The following is a 19,987-nucleotide window of genomic DNA, read 5'->3' as shown; positions in this document are numbered from 1 at the left end:
AGATGTGTCAGTTTAAAGGAGGCATGCAGCATCTCGTACCAATAATTGTGGTGAGTACTATTACCCCTCCCCCAATCCTTCCTATGATTTGTGCTCTCCCTGCTGAGCTAAGTGGGTGGGCTGTGGCACATATTTAACTGATAAAACCCAATGGTTATCAGTATCACAGATACCTAATACATGCAATGTGTATATTATGCATACTGGGAAAGATAAACTCCACAGAGCACCTCTAAAAAATTCCCTTATTTGTTTAACCTTTAGCATGCTAGATAAATTGTCGTCTGCTGGAAATGTCGTCTGCTAAAATTGTAAAGTTCATTCAATTTGCTCCAAAAATGGAATAAATATTGTCAGAGTAGCAAACAGCTTGGAACTTGATCAGACGCCGATTTAATCGGCGTCTGATCTGGTTCCAAGCTGTTTGCAAAGGCTGTTAAATTCGCCTGCAGCAAGCTAAGGGTTAATATATCAGCTTTTCCCACAAGCAAGATTGTTGGAGAAGAAATGAAGATATGATATATAATACATGCAATATGAATAATGGCACCCTTAGAGATATCTCATACAAGAGAAGAATCTGGAAATACTCACTTTACAATTACTCATGAAAATGAGCTTCTTCTTAAGGCTTTATTATTTCAGTTTAATATGTTGACATGATTATTATGTAAATAATGGTCAGGGACATAAATTACAGTCGAACTTTGTTTGTTCCAATTCGATGGTATGGACTTATCAGTAGTTCCAAACATTGAAAAATTGTAAATGATATAGGGATCATTGCCGGGCACTGATGAGGAGTTCGAGCGAAGGGTTGTGTTCAAATTATCAGAATTCGAGTGAATGAAGTTCAACTGTAAAAGCCAGTAACTGACAGGAACATAGTAATAATAATAATAATAATAATAATAACTAGAAAATGCTATTGTAAAAAAGCGCATGTCTCCCCCAATGCAAAGTCCTATAGGCAAGAAGTCAGTAGGGGTCAGGAGCGAAAGTCAAAGAGACACTGATGGTTGGCTGCAATAGGGATCATCTACTTGGCATGTCCAGTCATCCCACTAAATTTCAACAAACTTGGCCTAGTGGTTCTCAAGTCACTGTTCAGGCTCCTGTGACCTTGACCTTTGATCAAGTGACCTCAAAATAAATAGGGGTCATCTACTCTGCATGTCCAATCATCCTATTAAGTTTCAACATTGTAGGTCAAGTGGTTCTCAAGTTATTTCCAAAAAATGATTTTAAATGAACAGGCCACTGTGACCTTGACCTTTAACAGACTGACCCCAAAATCAATAGGGTCATCTACTCTGCATGTTCAATCATCCTATGAAGTTTCAACATTCTGGGTCAAGTGGTTCTTAAGTTATTGATTGGAACTGATTATCAATGTTCAGGCCCCTGTGACCTTGACTTTTAACGGAGTGACCCCAAAAACAATAGGGGTCATTTAATCTGCATGAACAATCATCCTATGAAGTTTCAACATTCTGAGTCGAGAGGTTCTCAAGTTATTGATTGGAAATGGTTTTCCATGTTCAGGCCCCTGTGGCCTTGACCTTTAACAGAGTGACCATAAAATCGTTAGGGGTCATCTGCTCTGTATGACCAATCATCCTATGAAGTTTCATCATTCTTGGTCAAGTGGTTCTCAAGTTACTGACCGGAAATGGTTTTCAATGTTCGGGCCCCTGTGACCTTGACCTTTCACAGAGTGACCCCAAAATCGTTAGGGGTCATCTACTCTGCATGACAAATCATCCTATTAAGTTTCAACATTCTGGGTCAAGTGGTTCTCAAGTTATTGACCGGAAATGGTTTTCCATGTTCAGGCCCCTCTGACCTTGACCTTTAATGGAGTGACCCCAAAATCGATAGGGGTCATCTACTTTGCATGTAAAATCATCCTATGATGTTTCAACATTCTGGGTCAAGTGGTTCTCTAGTTATTGATCGGAAATGGTTTTCAATGTTCAGGCCCCTATGACCTTGACCTTTAATGGAGTGACCCCAAAATCGATAGGGGTCATCTACTTTGCATGTAAAATCATCCTATGAAGTTTCAACATTCTGGGTCAAGTGGTTCTCTAGTTATTGATCGGAAATGGTTTTCAATGTTCAGGCCCCTATGACCTTGACCTTTGACGGAGTGACCCAAAAATCAATAGGGGTCATCTACTCTTCATGACCAATCATCCTCTGAAGATTCAACATTCAGGGTCAAGTGGTTCTCTAGTTATTGATCGGAAATGGTTTTCAATGTTCAGGCCCCTGTGACCTTGACCTTTAATGGAGTGACCCCAAAATCGATAGGGGTCATCTACTTTGCATGTACAATCATCCTATGAAGTTTCAACATTCTGGGTCAAGTGGTTCTCTAGTTATTGATCGGAAATGGTTTTAATGTTCAGGCCCCTATGACCTTGACCTTTAACGGAGTGACCCCAAAATCAATAGGGGTCATCTACTCTTCATGACCAATCATCCTATGAAGATTCAACATTCAGGGTCAAGTGGTTCCCTAGTTATTGATCGGAAATGGTTCAGGCCCCTGTGACCTTGACCTTTGATGGAGTGACCCCAACATCAATAGGGGTCATCTACTCTTCATGATCAATCATCCTATGAAGTTTCAACATTCTGGGTCAAGTGGTTCTCTAGTTATTGATCGGAAATGGTTTTCAATGTTCAGGCCCCTGTGACCTTGACCTTTGACGGAGTGACCCCAAAAACAATAGGGGTTGTCTACTCCAGCAGCCCTACAACCCTATGAAGTTTGAAGGTTCTAGGTCAAATGGTTCTCCAGTTATTGCTCCGAAATGAAGTGTGACGTACGGACGGACGGAAGGACGGACGGACGGACGGACAGGGCAAAAACAATATGTCTCCTGGGGGAGACATAATAATAATAATAACAATAATAAAGACTTTATTTTACAAGGCAGCATACTTGCGAAGCAATCTTCTGTATGGGCCTCTATAACATTGCTATACTTTGCTACTGCATTATTTCACAAACCAAAATCAAGTAACTAGAAATAATTTTTCTTCAAAAGCATGTATTTCTGAAATAAAACATTCTTTATCTACAGAAGCTGGCAGAGGGGTGGGAAGGAAGGAATTGCTCAGTCATTATACAAAATCTATCAAAATACTGAAAATGCAAGAAGTTTTCATCCTACAACTGCAACTAAACAACTGACACTTTTAGAACTGATTCATAGTGACAAAAAGATACCTAAAGAATAATAAATGAAACACAATAGTATTGCTAAATCATTTACTGTTTTTTGGAAGTATTGTATATAAATATAAAAGTAAGTTAATTTTTACTGATATGACTTTTTTCATTATATTGATATTGGCAGGTATTGTTTGTCAATAAAACCAAATTAAGGAGTTTTCACTACAGAATTATCATAATTACCATAATACATTTTCTTCTACAAGAAGATCTACTAAGTGTTTTTTCTCAATTGATAATGGCAATCAATGTAATATTTATTTTACTGCTGAAACAACATAAGCAACAATATATAGCATTATATAAACAAAGTTACAGAGTAATACAATCAAACAGTCAGATAGTCTATAAAAATCGTCAGGCCATTGTCTCTGTTTTGACATTTACATGATCGTTTGTTTGAGACTTGCATTCCTTTTCCAAGAAAGAACTGCATTTATCTGGCAACAGAGTGCCTATCAAGAGAGAATATTACGGTATTAACTTAATTACAGATATCTATTTGAGATCTTATTATAGCCTCTTCCAGCATGTGACAAACATAAAAGTTTTCAACAGTTTCTCTAATGACCTGAGGTTGTGTTTTAAAGTATCTATTCAAATTTACCAGAAATTACAAAGAATGAAACACTTGATGCAGTCTCAAAAGTTGTCAATGGTGTAGAAAGTATTAGGGATATCTCCAACAGCTTGACAAAGGTGGATACTTAAGGGATATCTCTGACAGCTTGGCAAAGGCGGATACTTAAGGGATATCTCCAACAGGTTGACAAAGGTGGATACTTAAGGGATATCTCCAACAGGTTGACAAAGGTGGATACTTAAGGGATATCTCCAACAGGTTGACAAAGGTGGATACTTAAGGGATATCTCCAACAGGTTGACAAAGGTGGATACTTAAGGGATATCTCCGACAGCTTGACGAAGTTGGAGACTGAAGGGATATTTCCAACAACTTGAAAAAGGCAGAGACTTATGGGATGTCTCAAGTAGCTTAATTGACAAAGGTTGAAACTTAAGAGATGTCTCCAAAAGCTTGGAGAAGGTGGAATCTTAAGGGATGCTACAATAGCTCAACAAAGGTGGAAACTTAAAGGAGTACTCCAACAGCTTGACAAAGTTGGCAACTTAAGGGATGCTCCAACAGCTTGACAAAGGTGGCAACTTAGGGAATGCTTCAATAGCTTGATAAAGGTGGAAAGGGGGATTCTTCAGCAGCTTTACATAGGTGAAAAAATAAGGGATGTCTCCAACAACTTGGGAAAGGTGGCAACTTAGGGAATGCTTCAATAGATTAATAAAGGTGGAAAAGCCCGGGATTCTTAAACAGCTTTACATAGGGGGAAAATTTAAAGGGACGGCAAAGGTGGAAAATTTTACGCACGATCAGTCTCCAACAGTTCCACAAAGGTGGAAATTTAAGTGACACCTTACCTTTAAGCTTATTGCTTTCTCTTAGCCTGATCATGTTTTATAATGTGTGTGGTGTGTGCCTTACCTGGACATTGCAGAAAGTTCTGGTGTCACTTCCAACAGTTTAGCTCGACACTGGTAAAAGGTTGTCACAGAGTTTGTCAGTCAGAATATCTCCCATACAATTGAATATACTGTTCTTCCCTCCTCTGAAACAAAAAATAACACTTGATCTGTATAATACATACACAAAAAAAACTACCAAGAACAATTTTCTTCTAATTATCATGACTGATTCTTGATATCAGTACAAATTGTTTTTCTCCATCACTGCCATGATAATCACTTCTTTACTGTTGAATTGTATGGGAACAAGCAGTCAAATATTTTACAGAAATCTAATTCACTACAATATCTCTGTTAACCTTTAGCCTGCTAAATTCCTACAATGGACTGGTCCATCATTCAATTTGGGCAATACCATTTTTTATTCGAAGGGGTGTTCACTGAAAAATTAGTGACTGAATAGCGAACTTGGTCTGCACTAGTCGCAAAGGAACAATCACTTGCCGCCTTGCAGGCTAAAGGTTTATCATTTTCATGATCATTATTCTCTTTTTAGAAAGACTTGCATTTATTTGGCACATCTACACAGTTCCCTTGATAACAGGAAGAAATTTGTCAAATGTTTGTATCTTTCCCCCCCAAGTCAGATTGTAGGAGAAGGAATGAAGATAAGGCATATAATACATACAATATAAATAATGACATTCCTACAAGAGCAGTAGAGGTCTGGATATACTCATAATGCACCACCCTAAACAAATACTCATGAAAATGAGCTGCTCCTTTAAGAGGTATTGTTATTTTGTTCCAATTAAATATATGTTAATAATTTATTTACTTATTATTTTTTTTTTTATTTAACGTTGCACCGACACAATTATAGGTCATATGGCGACTTTCCAGCTTTGATGGTGGAGGAAGACCCCAGGTGCCCCTCCGTGCATTATTTCATCACAAGCAGGCACCTTGGTAGAACCACTGACCTTCCGTTAGCCAGCTGGATAACTTCCTCACATGAAGATTTCAACGCCCCGCGTGAGGCTTGAACCAACATCAATGAGGGGAAGTGATTTGACCACTCGGCCACAGAGGCCCCTTCTCATTATTCAAGTAAGTTAATTATTTCATTCAAAAATTCTGAAATATTATGGAAAAGTCAGTAATGAAGGTCAGTAAATTCATGAAAAAGTGGCATATTTTCTTCCATATTTCACAAATCAACATTTAAATACAGTTATAGTAATGTTTGTTCGCCTGCAGAATGAATTTCAGAAGGGATTGCTTTCTCAGGCAATCATCTTGTCTATACTTTATTTATGTATTTTGTTTCCATATATTTATTCAAAAAAGTTCAATGGTTCTACCATAAACTGTTACAGAATCAATGGAACATAGCACTTCATTTGTAGTACCGGTATACACATAAAAATAACTACAATTGTCTGGATTGATTCCTGATATAGTTCTTGGCTATTTTCCCACCTGATCACAATCAAAAGCAATGCTATAATAGAGCTTTTTGTAAAACACATTATGCCTCCCATAATGGCATGTTGGATGAAACTGCATATGTAATTTTTTATGCTGTGACCTTGACCTTTGACCTTAAGACTTCAACAAAAGCTACTGACTACTACTATGATGTTTTAAGCATTTTCAAGATATTAATCAGAAACTGTTTTCTGTCTCAAGGTCACTCTGACCTTGACCTTTGATCTACTGACCCCAGAAATATTTACTTACTAAAGGCAGGCTAAAGTGTACTGAGTTATTGGGCACCACTGTCATTCTCAACATCATTGTGACCTTTACCTTTGACCAAATGATCCTAAAAATATAAAGGATCATCTAATGACCAAAATGAGATCACCATATAGAGTCTGAGGGCATAATTTAGTTATTCAGCAGAAGCCATTTTAAGTCTCTAGGTCTCTGGGACCACTGATCCCCTCAAAAAACAATAATGGTCATCAATCAATCTATAAAGTTTGAGGAGTGTAATCTAAAGCATTCTTATGTTATTAAGCAGAAACTACTTTCAGTCTAGGCAACTTTGACCTTGACCTTTGACCAACTGACCTCCCAAACAATTGGAGTGATCTACTTAGCACAGGCAATTATACTATGCAGCTGACAACTGTAGGCCAAAGCGTTCTTTAATTACTGAGCAGAAACCCTTTTCAGTCTAAAAGTCACTGTGGCCTTGACCTTTGACTTACTGCCTCCATTAACACATTAGCAATCATCCTAGGAAGTTTGACAAATGCAGGCCAAGGTGTTCTTAAGTCACTGACCAAAAATCCTTTTTAATCTACAGGTCATAGTGGCCTTGACCTTTGACTTACTGCCCGCTTAAACAAACAAACAATCAACCTATCAAGTTTGATGGCTGTAGGCCAAAGGTTCTTTAGTTATTTAGCTGATATTATTTTCAATCTCTTTGTCATATCATTCTTGATGTTTTACCTACTGCCCCCTTAAAGAACAGGGGTCATCTATTGACTACAGGCAGTCAGGCAATGAAGTTTATCTTCTGAAGGTCAATGCCTTCTTTTGCTTTGATCGGAAACCAAATGGTCTACTGACTGACCGACTGAAAGATGAGGAAAACAATATACCCTTATTATGACAAACAACTTTCTAGCATAAAGCATAACTATGTAATCAAGTAGTCAGATATTCGGCAGAAATCATCAGGCTATTGTCTCTGTTTTGACATTAACAAGATCATTTGTTTGAAACCTGCATTCTTTATCCAAGAATGAATTACATTTATTTGGCAACAGAATGCCCATCAAGAGAGAATATTACCATATCAACTTAATTAAGGATATATATATGGTATGATATTATTGCCAGAGAGAAACACTTCGCTCCTAAACATGGTAAATTCTATGCCGTTTTTGGCAATATGATTAATGATGCAGCTTTTTGTTGTTTTATAGCATTTTTGTAAAAATCTAAAACAGTATACCAAGAAAATTTCAATATTTTCTCAAAGCGTGTAAGCAGTGAAAAATTTTAAGGATGTTTTCAACAGCTTGACAAAGAATTTTGAAGAAATATATTTCTTAGCCTGACAATGGCAATATCTTTCTTAGCCTGACAATAGCAATATCTGTCAAAGCCTGACAATGGCAATATCTTTTTTTAGCCTGACAATATCAATATCTGCCAAAGCCTGACAATGGCAATATCTTTCATAGCCTGACAATAGCAATATCTTTCTTAGCCTGACAATGGCAATGTCTTTCTTAGTCTGACAATGTTAATTGCGATTATTTTCTCTATTACTCTGACGTTTTATGATTCAAGTGGTATCACTTTTACCTTAACATTGCAGAATTTACAGCAACAAGAGGGTAAAGATGGTCCTAGACTAAGATCCCAAGTTTCAGAGCTAATTTAAACAGTTTGGTAGAGGTTAACATAAAAAAACAAACTCTGAAATAATTTTGAAATAGGGCAAGTGTTTACTGAGAAGAAGATTTTCAAAGTGTCCACTAAGTAAGTACTGGTGGTTAATGTGAGAGTGTGTATGGGAGGGTGTGGGAGGGGAATAATGGCATAGGATACTCATAGACAGTATCAAGGAGTAGTATATTTTAGGGTTGTGGGGGGCAGGTAATGACGGCATGACACCAAGAGACAATATCAAGAAATATAACAATAAATTTAAGTTAAACCATATTTCATAAATTTACCATAGAGTTTTAACAGATAAACATTCTGGCCAAGACTCATTAAAGTCAGGTAGAAAATGTGGTTTTAGGACTGTTAACGAGGTCTTCCTGTGAATTGACCTAGTGACCTACTTTTTTACCTAGATAATTCATTTTCAAACTTGACCTAGATTTCACAGAGACAATTATCTGAAAAAGATTTATGATGATCAAGTTGAAAGTATATGGCCTTGGAACAGTAACAATGTTATTCTCTGATCTGACCAATGGTCTAGTTTTTTACCCCATGTGACCCAGTTTGAATTTGACTTCCATTTCAGCAAATCAAACATTCTGACAAAGAGTAGAAAGTGTGCCCTCTAAAGTGTAAACAATTTTTTTTTTCAAACAAGCATAACTTTGTTTATGTTTATGATATTAATGTAGGACTGAGTAACTATTATTTCTAACTGAGATCAAACCATCAACAACAAAACTGACATGTGTTAACACAGTAAGCCTTATCGCTAATTGCTGATAATTGCTAGCCGTTTGATCTTTCACAGATCAGGAATTAAGACAATATCATTTTGTTACCTTCATGAAATAAAGATTTTATTATTATAACGTTATGTATTATTATAATGTTATAGTACCTTACCTCACTGACTCCAATAGTAGTGCAGAACACAGTTAGATTCAATAGCTACTCATTCTAAGTACCAATACTCTTGCTTGTGGAGATAAAATTTGATCACTGGATGTTTATATTTTAACATATTTTTAGCTTTGTTTACTTTCCTTACGACTACCGGTAGGTGTTCATCATACACAGGTGCACATCATACATGGGTATTTATGGTAGCTGTTCATTTGTATATATGGTACACAAAGACAGCACCAAGAACAATAATATCTCCAAGTTATCATGAAGGATTCCTGCTACAAGTACAAAGTTATATTTTTCATCTCTTCCATGACCACATTATCAAAGCAATTTCTTATATTCGACTGAATTATACCAGCTTAAATATTAACCATGTTATCAAATAGTCAGATATGCTCCACAGAAATGTTTCAAGTCATTGTCTCTGTTTTGACATTTACAAGATCATTTGTTTGAATCTTGTATTCTTTTCCAAGAAAAAACTGCGAGGCACCGTGTAAAATATGGAGTGGAGTCGTGGAGTGGAGTGGTGGAGTGGAGTCTGGAGTCGATTTTGGAGTCAATTTTGGAGTCAATTCTGGAGTCAAATTTGGAGTGGAGTCTTTTTTGGAGTCAAATTTGGAGTCGATTTTGGAGTGGAGTCTTTTTTGGAGTCAAATTTGGAGTCTATTTTGGAGTTAAATTTGGAGTGGAGTCTTTTTGGAGTCAGATTTCGAGTCAGTTTTGTAGTCGATTTTGGAGTCAAATTTGGAGTGGAGTCTTTTTTTGGAGTCAAATGTGGAGTCGATTTTGGAGTCAGTTTGGAGTAGAGTCTATTTTGGAGCTATTTTTGGATTGGAGGCATGGGGTAATTTCTCCCAGGCCTGTAGTCACTAAATATATGAAATTATCTCTTAATGAAACAGTCTTAATTGATAAAATGGGTCTTAAGACAAATAGTCTCTAATTTTATGCGGCCTCTCAAGCAGGATTTTTTTTAAATGTTAAAGGATTTTGTGAGTGGAGTTTCATTGGATCTTAATGTTACTGAAGTGTTTGGTCTATATTAATTATTATTGTCATTTTTGTGGTTCATTTAGGAATGGAATTCCTTAATTTTATTTTCGAAGAAAAACACAACAACACTAGTTATAACTGTTTTCATCACGGTTTCCCTAGTTATAAAATTTCTGTTAGAGTCTGTGTTTTAAGACAATAGTCATGTAATATTACGGTTTACCAAGGGTATTAAAGTCACAGAAACACTTTGGATATTATAATTTCAAGTAGCATTTATTTCACGAAGATAGAAATAAAAAATATCAGCCTCTCTACAAATCTTGTTCAGTCTTTAGCATTGGTTTCATAAGAATGTCTGTAGAAATCTGATCAAATCATTAAATAATGCATAGAAGTTTCCAAACTACTGAAAACAACCGAGGGTTACTGCAGGCCTAACGTGAAAGGGAACGTAATAGCAATAATTCTAATAAACTCTTAGAACATTTTTCGATATCGCCCCTTAATATGTCTTTGTTGATTTTTTTTAAACCAATGTTTTTAAAGATTTGACCATTCACTTTGCTCAAATGATCGGTCAGTTTGTATAGAAAAGGGATATGTGATTTGCTCTGTTTAGGGTGAATATTGGCTCGATCCTATTGAATGTACTAAAAAATATCTGTAATAAAAATCTCTTTAGTCTACTTGCAGACCTGCTGCATATTTTTTCACCTGCGTGTAGGTCTACTAAGATAATACATTTTGTATGAAATATATTAAAAGCAAAACAAAAAGAGAACAAGGTTTACATTCACTATACCCAAAATGTACCATTTGCTGTTCTCATTTAAAAAAAAAATCTTGGGGAGAATATCCCTATACCCAAAATGTACCATTTGCTGTTCTCATTTTAAAAAAAATCTTGGGGAGAATATCCCTGTACCCCCAACACTACCCCTGCGTACTATGAATAAGGTCCTGTTTAATATAAGCATCATTTACAAATTATGAATATTGACCAGCAAAGACCATGGCTGGTCATGGCAGACCTATTTACCTGTTTACTATTTAACAGGTCTGAACTTCAAATTTACAAATGCAAATCTTACAAAAGCAGATGTTGTGTCTTATTCATAGTGAGCACCTGAGGTTAATGTAGAAGTGTTATGGCATTTGTGGTAGGGTCATGGCATAGATCTCATAGACTGTATTCAAGGTAGTAAAGTGTGTAGGGTTGTTGCGGGGAATGATGGCTGAACAGGATCAATCATCATAATTATAAGATACTTTAAATCAATTTTCATATTACATAGGGGTTTAACAGCAAATTTGGCATGGATTTAAAAAGGAGAAATTTTAGGCACTGTTAACAAGGTCTTTTTGTTGACTGTACTATTTCTAATAATATAACTATGATAATCAACAGAGTCAATTATCTGAAATTAATTGTCATTCAAGTTAATAATGGCCTTGATATTGTTTTCTTAATTGATAGTTGATTAGTTTGTATCAATGTAATACCTAGTTTTTTGATTTCCTTTCAGAATCATTTAAATAGAAATTTTAAAAACAATATTTTTTTTTAACAAGCTTAATTGTTTGATGTTTTATTAATTCTCTCTGAGAATATTAGTCAACTTGGCAAACCATCATAACAAAACAGACCAGTGAACACTGGGGTTAAGTCCTAGCTAGAATGTAGGTTTGATCTTTCAGTGCAGGTTAGACAATATCATGGTACCTTCTTGATAAGATTGTTAATTTCATAAATGTTATAGCATGTCGGATAGTTAAACAAGTTAGACAAGTTATTATTAAATACTGAATACGATGTGGAGTAATTTGATGAAAAACATAGTATGTTATTGTTATTTCTTAATGGATTATCTACACAGTTTAACATGGTAATGTAGTGTATAAAATTTGTATGTGTATGGAATCAATTTGGACAGGACAATAAATTAGCTCTTAATGAATGATTTGTAGGTGTTTATTATTTTGACACTTAAAGCAATTCTATATTGACTAATTTACACTAAATCTTGATACCAGATTTATCAAAAATGTCCAAATTTCCCAAAATGATCAGGCCAGCTCTTACATTACCAGATCTTTGGGAAACTTGAATCTTTTTACACAGTGCATTTATTTGGCAATAGAGAACCTATCAAGATAAAATATTATGGTATCAACTCAATAAAGGATATCAATTATCTGAATTGCTTGCAGCCATTGCAACAATGCCCCCAAATATATTGAGTTTTTTTATTCACAGAAGGCTATAATTACAGAATAATTACTAAAGATTGGCACATAACTCAATAATATTACTGTATTTTTCACCATTTTTATCATTTCTTTTTTAGGAAATATTTCAGCTGAAGGTATAATTTGGAACTGAGGGCTAGTTGGAGTTCAAGTTCCCCTGCAAAACAATGAACCTGTTCTACCAATTGGATATGCTGCGGTAGTTTTTCAGAAGTGCCAGTTGTAAACTGTTAAAATCAAGGCATGGTCTACAATGGGTTACCACAGCTAAACCTGTGGTTGACCATGGTTGAAAATTGGTCAAACCACAGTGGATGTACATAAACTTTGGTACCTTAATTAAGACAAATGTGAAATATTCAGACACATCACTACAACTGTTCTTCCAGTGCTCTGCTACACTATCTTATATGTTCTAAAAGAATCATAAAATTAACATTTCTGAACAAAACATACTAAGTTAACAGAAAGAATATGACATAATTTTCCTTAGTATTAATTTTGTGCTTTCACAGAAGTCAACATGACATACAATGAATGACTTCAAAGTCATTTTCCCATTTCTCCCTCTTAGACAATGAAAATCAAACCAATTCTTATTTTTTAATACTGGATGATACCAGAATTCACCTACTTCATAAATGTAGCTTATGTAATCAAGTAGTCAGATATTCTTGAGAAATCTTTGGACTATTGCCTCTGTTGTGACATTTTTAAGATCATTTGTCTGAATGTTTCATTCGTTTTCCAGGAAAGAATTACATTTATTTGGAAACAGAGAGCCTATCAAAACAGAATATTACCATATCAACTCAATCGGAGATATATTTTGGGATGATATTATTGCTTCTTGTTTGAATTGTTTCCAGCAATTGAAAGAAACATGCAACCTCTTTGCTTCAAAACATATCAAGTTTTATGCCTTTGTAAGAAACCTGAGTGCAGATGCATTTTGTGAATATAAAGCATCCTATAAAATGCTGCAATAGTTTTCTCAACAATAATTCACAAAGAAGCAACATTTTAATGATTACTCTCAAAAGCTTGCCAGTGGTTGAAGATAACAGCAATGTCTCCTACAGGTTGACAAAGGATGAAAAGGAATGTTTTAAACATTGCAAATGGTGAGAAATTAAAGGATTTTTCCTACAGCTTGACAAAGAAGGGTAATTTAAGAAATTGTCTGCTATCCCAGACGAAATGATGACCATGGTCACCATGGTTTTTGATAGTTGACCAAGTTTTAACGTGGTCAGCCATCAAATACCATGGTGAAAACATGGTCAGGAGCACGGTCGGCGATGGTCAGCGATGGTGAGATAAGATTGGCCATGGTCGACCATGGTCAGAAAAGACGATCAACAGTTGACAATTGTCTACGGTGGTAAACTTTTTTCAACCACAGTTGACCATGGACTAGTAATTTTCACATTTAAGAAATTTTACAATGCACCAAAGACGCCTGTCTGCATTTTGGCTCCAAAAGTTTTTCTAGTTATAAAATAGTTTTCCTGCATTTATAGACAGATTCAAAGGTAAACTTTCATAGTCTGACTATAATTTGTTGTCATCTTAACAATTTTATGACAAATAAATGACTGACTTGCAAAAGTAGATATGACTGCAATTGTCATATATTTTCATGACCCTTTCAAATTCATATTTATACAGTTTTTGATAGTCAATAATCACCACGGCTGACCAAGGTCATGGACCTTGGTTGACATGACCTTGGTTGACTGTGGCCTTACAAACATGGTCGACCACGGTTTTTGACCATGGTCTGATCCCATGTTGTATGACTGTGGTGCCAATTACCACAGCCATGGTCAACCATGGTAAACCATTGTCCCATGACCGTGAACTACCATGGTAAACCATGAATTACCATGGCAATGAACCATTAATTTCGACTGGGATATCTTGACAAAAGTGGAAATATTATGGGATGTTAATGGTAGTAAAATAAAGGAATTACTCCAACAGCTGGTCAATGGTGAATGTTTAAAGAATGTCTCCAAAGTCAAAATGCACAGAACCTTATTATCTCTTCTTTCTATTGTAATTCATAAGTAATAAAAGCATTTTCTAAATTTGGTCAAAAATGCATAAATATGCGCAGCTTTAGATAGACTGATAATAGATTTTACAAAGGTTGATGACTTTTCTGGAACAATATATCTCTATTCTATATAACAATGACAGAATTTTGTCAGATCCTTCAATTATCCATTATGGGTAAATTCCATCTCAAATCAGTCTCAACAAATATGAATAATGTAGGAATACAATCTGCTATCTACTTTGACTGTCTACAAAAAATATGGTCTATTACTAGATAAGGCAGAAAACCATAAAATAAAAAAGCAATAAAAAAGTCGAACATCTTTCTTATTTCATAATCTTTTCTGTCCAAACTTATATCATCACTTCTTTCAGCGTAATTGACAAGTGAATATCCACAAGGTTTTATCAAGTTTGTCTACGCAGCCGCTACATTCAGATAGCCGCTACATTCAGACGCAAAGGACATCTCGAAATCAGACAATTTTCATGAAATTGAATTACAAAAGTGTGATTGTCACAAAAACTAATCGGAAGAATATTTCTAGCAGCTAAATGATATTTATTCTTTCTCGTATATCGTCAAACTGAAATTGCGATTGCATAATTGCAATTCATGTGGGCAGCGCTAATTTTCAATTGTTCCGAACAATTTCAGTCTGGAAATTTAGTTGCATTTGTACAAATTGATAGCACAGACAATAGTGCATTAACAGGTTTTCATAATTCTGTCTATGAATTCTTTTGCTAAACAGATTTGTTTTTTGTATTTCTGTATGATTTCCTAACTTCATAGAAGTAATATTATTAACAGGAGTCAGTTTTTTAAAATAAAGAAAAGAAAATAATTAGTATAACGTTCTTATACAGTTCAACCTCTCATCTCCCTACAAAGTACATGTACAATGCAACCTCTCACCTTTCTTGAAAGTACATGTACAATGCAACCTCTCACCTTTCTAGAAAGTACATTTACAGTGCAACCTCCTACCTTTCTAGAAAGTACATGTACAATTGAACTGCCTACCTCTTTAGAAAGTACATTTACAGTGCAACCTCCCACCTCTCTAGAAAGTATATTAACAGTGCAACCTCCTACCTTTCTATAAAGTACATTTACAGTGCAACCTCCCACCTTTCTAGAAAGTACATTTACAGTGCAACCTCCCACCTTTCTAGAAAGTACATGTACAATGCAACTGCCCACCTCTCTAGAAAGTACATGTACAATGCAACTGCCCACCTCTCTAGAAAGTACATTTACAATGCAACCTCCCACCTCTCTAGAAAGAACATGTATAGCGCTGCAAGCTCTAGAGTTAAACCCACTAAGAAGAGAAAATGTGCTTTCTTTTTCCTTTAATTAAGTAGTAAAATAGATGAAATAAATAATGAATGTATTTGTCCTAATTTCAATACTCTTACATTGTAACTTCTTCCGTATACAGTTATACTGTAACTTCTTTCTAATTTAAATACAGTTACGTGGTAACTTTATCCTAATCTTAATACAGTCACATTGTCACTCCTTCCTAATTTTTATACAGTTACATGGTAACTTTTTCCTAACGCTAATACAGTTGCATCAGGTAACTTCTTTCTAATTTTCATACAGTTACATTGTAACTTCTTCCTAATTCTAATACAGTTGGATTGTAATTTCTTCCTAATTTTAATATAGTTAAATAGTAACTTCTTCCTAATTTTCATACAGTTACAGTCTAACTTCTTCCTAATTCTACTACAGTTGGATTGTAACTTCTTCCTTATTTTGACAGTTACTTTGTAACTTCTTCCTAATTTTCATACAGTTACATGGTAACTTTTTTCCTAATTCTACTACCATTGGATTATAACTTCTTTCTTATTTTAATAGTTACATGGTAACTTCTTCCTAATTTTATTACAGATTGTAACTTTGTCCTGATTTTGATATAGTAACTTAGATTATAATTTCTTCCTTAATTTACTACTGTTACATTGTAATTTCTTCCTTATCTTAAATACAGGTATGACAGCCTCATAATGACATTTAGGTGAAAGGAAACAGCTTCACATGCCATGCTGAAGTTGAAGGTTGATCAAGATAAGGTAAAGTGAAATAAATATGAACTGTCATTATATAGGGGTAGAGCTACTAAAAGTATCCTCTCTCACATATTGAGATATATCGATAATGCATGGAACCACTTGAGTTTCGAGAGCCCCATCAAAATGCCATACCTAAGTATATGTGAGAAATAAGCAGAAAATTATCTCAGAATGCATTTTGCCTACTTCTACTGCAATATTTATCCCTAAAAATACTTGACAAAATTTTAAGAAATGGCACAGATACACATACATGCCAGACCGCATTAAGTTCAAAATAATTATATGTTATGAAAACAGTCTCCACTAGCTTTCGTATTGTCAGGCAAAATTAATATATTCCAAATTCCAATAACAAAACTAAATCAATAAATTTCAGGCAAAACAGTGCATCACTGATATACAAAGAACATAATACATATACCGTACAAAAAAAATCTGCATGAATTTTTAATAAAACAAATATGACAAATTATTAAATAAATAAGCACATTGTGTTGTAATTCAAATTCATTTCAACTTCTTTAAAAATACAAAATTATTAGCTGGATATATACTCTGCATTATAATAAAAGTATTAACTGACAATAACCATTTTATAATATTATATATGAAAGATACATACTGTCTTTGCCTATAGATTTAATTCCACATAAAGATTATTTTACGTCTTAAAATGTTTTGCCGGCACAGACACAAAAATCTCAGTCTAATATCTTTTAAAAACCCTATCGTCACAATAAACTACAGCAGAAATTACAGTTGCTGGCAAAATAACTGTCTTTTATAGTGGAGTAGATGTCCAAAATTTCATTAATGTATCGCTATAGTTAAATGCTGATTACAGTGTTTATGGAGATATAAATTTTTGTAATAGATCATAAAATCTATATATGCCTGCTGAGAAAATGACTGACAACTCGCTAAAAGTCATTTTATTCCCTACCGAATAAATTGCTACCCCAACACTATGACGGGTGCAATATTTACATTGAACCCTCCATGTTTTGAAGGATATTACCTAACGTAATTACTGGGTAGCTTATGTCACAGACTGCGTTTGAATAGTTGACTAAATAAACAGGTAATTTAGGTAACAACAAGACTGCAGAAGACAATCATAAAGATAAATAAATTGAAATAAGAACACTCGAATGTCATGAACCATAGCTCTGAGGTTTTTGTTCTTCACAAAAGGAGACCAAAAATGTCAGCCCCATTTCCTGTTTCCAAAACTGGCTGACAGGAAGTGAATCCTTATGGAACATACACTTTGAAAAGAAAAAGTGAAAAAGTGTTTAAAAATTGAATCTGAAACTTTGCTCAAGGAATTTTTTCCTGATAAAAACAGACAAAGATGGAATACAATTGTGAAGAAAACAACATTATTATACCACTGTTACACTGAGTCAGGATAAACAATAGAAGTTGCCTACCTTTGACAGGAGAGTGGAGTGCAGCATCCAAATTTGATATTGAACACTAAGAAGTGTCTGAGAAATTAAGAACAAACAAGAACTATGTCGCTTTCAGATTTAATTTAACAGAACCTTTTTCTGGTTTACACTATATTCCTGAATATACATGTAATATAAGTATGAATATTTTTTCAAAAAGTGGCATTTATAAAAAAGATGAGATTTTTCTCTCTCTTTTTTTTTTTTTTACCAACAGTTATAACAATTAAGAAAATTTGACATTGAAAGTGTTGAAAAAAGGGTGGTTAAACTACCGTTTGACACTATAATCATTTTGCACCTATAACCATTGTTACTGTACAAAAGTTTTACGGCAATTTTATGAAACACAATATGGTCGAAAATATTTTTATTATAATTTATCGACAACTTGACGATTATGACACAAACACTGTCAATATGTAAGAAATTACACAAAAAAACCTGTTAAATTCTAATCAGTCAATCAAAATACACTGTTAAGTCATCTTATTATAATGAACTTCATGAAATTTACTGGAATACAGTAGTTTATGTACATACCTTAAAAACAGATGCACAACTGAAAGTCTCTTTTCACTGTGGTTTTAACACCATTTTATAACAATATTTCAGTTAATTGTATTTTGAAATCATATATAATTTCATGAACATCAAATTTCGTTGTTTGAGTCAAAACTGCTGCATTTGTGGGCATCTTAATTTGTGGATTTCAACTCCTGAACATAAATTTACTTGGAATTTTATTTGTTAGTTTGGATTTCATTTCACAGTCCCCACAAATATAAAGGTATTGGACCTGCAATGGCACTTAGTGATTTTCATATAATTACATACTCCCGTTAGGAAATTCTGCATTCTTCGTAGGTTAATGTAGCTGAAAGCGCACACAACTCTCTGTAAAGACCGGAGAGAATGAGAATGCTGAAACTGCATACGTAGAATATGTAAATTGCCAACCATCATTACGGGTCCACTACCTTAATTGTTTTGCAGTACATGTATAGAACAGAAGTCAATTAACATTACCAGTATTCACATTACGCAGGATTATAATTATTAGCACTTAACTGATCATGTCTTTAACTAATTAACTTCAAGGAAATTCCTTAGATTCATTCAAACAAACTTACTTTTTGGTTTGTTTGGGTACTGAAAACATCTGCAGTCAATAAAATTAAACTAAACAAATATATGCTTTCAAAACAAAACTAAGTCAATTAAAAAATATTATTTCCGCAGATTCAGACAAAACTTTATAGAGAGCTTAGAATTACTTAAAAGCATTTGCTAATTCAATTACGGTATGTACGTAATGAGGAACTTCCTTCTGCACATAACATTGAAACGTTTTTCATGAAAACGTCTGTGTTCCATATAGTACAAGCCCAGCCATCTGCGAAAATTATAATTTTCGGAAAATGATGAAAAACAAACACCGCTGACGCCAGAAGATAAAACAGACTCTGTATCATTCAAGCTCGAATAAGTTATAAGTTACGTAAATATTTTCGCTACAAAAAAAATATCATTACGGAAGCAGGATCACACAAATTTTCTCAATAGCTAACAGCTGAGCACTATAAAGCACTTTTAAGTGTTGCAATATTTTCTGTAATTTCCGAGAAGTATGTTTTAGCGATATGTCAAAATTGAACAAACAAACATACAAAACATATTAAAGGAGTTGCAGATCCCTGGAATTTCATACTTATGTTTGATGGTACTTATGTAAAACTACTTTGTCCTTACGGGCTTTCAGTTAAGAAGAAATGTAGAACTCTTACAATTTAAGTGTTCCAGGGAGACAAAATTAAAGTACATTGGAATATAAATTCAATTACAACAATTTTGCATGAAGTGCTCAAAGATAAACATCACCAAAAGATTTCCAGCATTCTAATTTTTGATTTTGGCAGTCAAGTACAATACTCCACATAAGAAGCCAATAACCTGAAGTTAAATACGATTTACAGTACATGATGACATGTACTTTTTCTAAAACTGTGCCTTTCAAACTTTAAAGGACAAAGAAATGAAAATCTTTATATGTTGTGACCTAAACTTTATT

The 19,987-nt window shown here is 34.4% G+C and overlaps 1 protein-coding gene across 1 annotated transcript in view; it reads right to left on the bottom strand.

Annotated features, from left to right (window-relative positions):
- LOC123557884 (protocadherin beta-15-like) overlaps positions 1-19,987 on the bottom strand; it is a 119,241-nt gene that overhangs the window by 98,296 nt on the left and 958 nt on the right. The window contains exon 2 of the mRNA XM_045349638.2: positions 4,746-4,869. The gene's annotated coding sequence lies outside the window, so the exon portion shown is untranslated. The remainder of the gene's footprint in view (positions 1-4,745; positions 4,870-19,987) is intronic.

The sequence above is a fragment of the Mercenaria mercenaria genome, chromosome 5, assembly GCF_021730395.1.
Source record: "Mercenaria mercenaria strain notata chromosome 5, MADL_Memer_1, whole genome shotgun sequence".
Taxonomy (NCBI): domain Eukaryota; kingdom Metazoa; phylum Mollusca; class Bivalvia; order Venerida; family Veneridae; genus Mercenaria; species Mercenaria mercenaria.
Note: the sequence above shows the minus strand (reverse complement) of the source record. Positions and strands in the feature narration are given on the sequence as shown.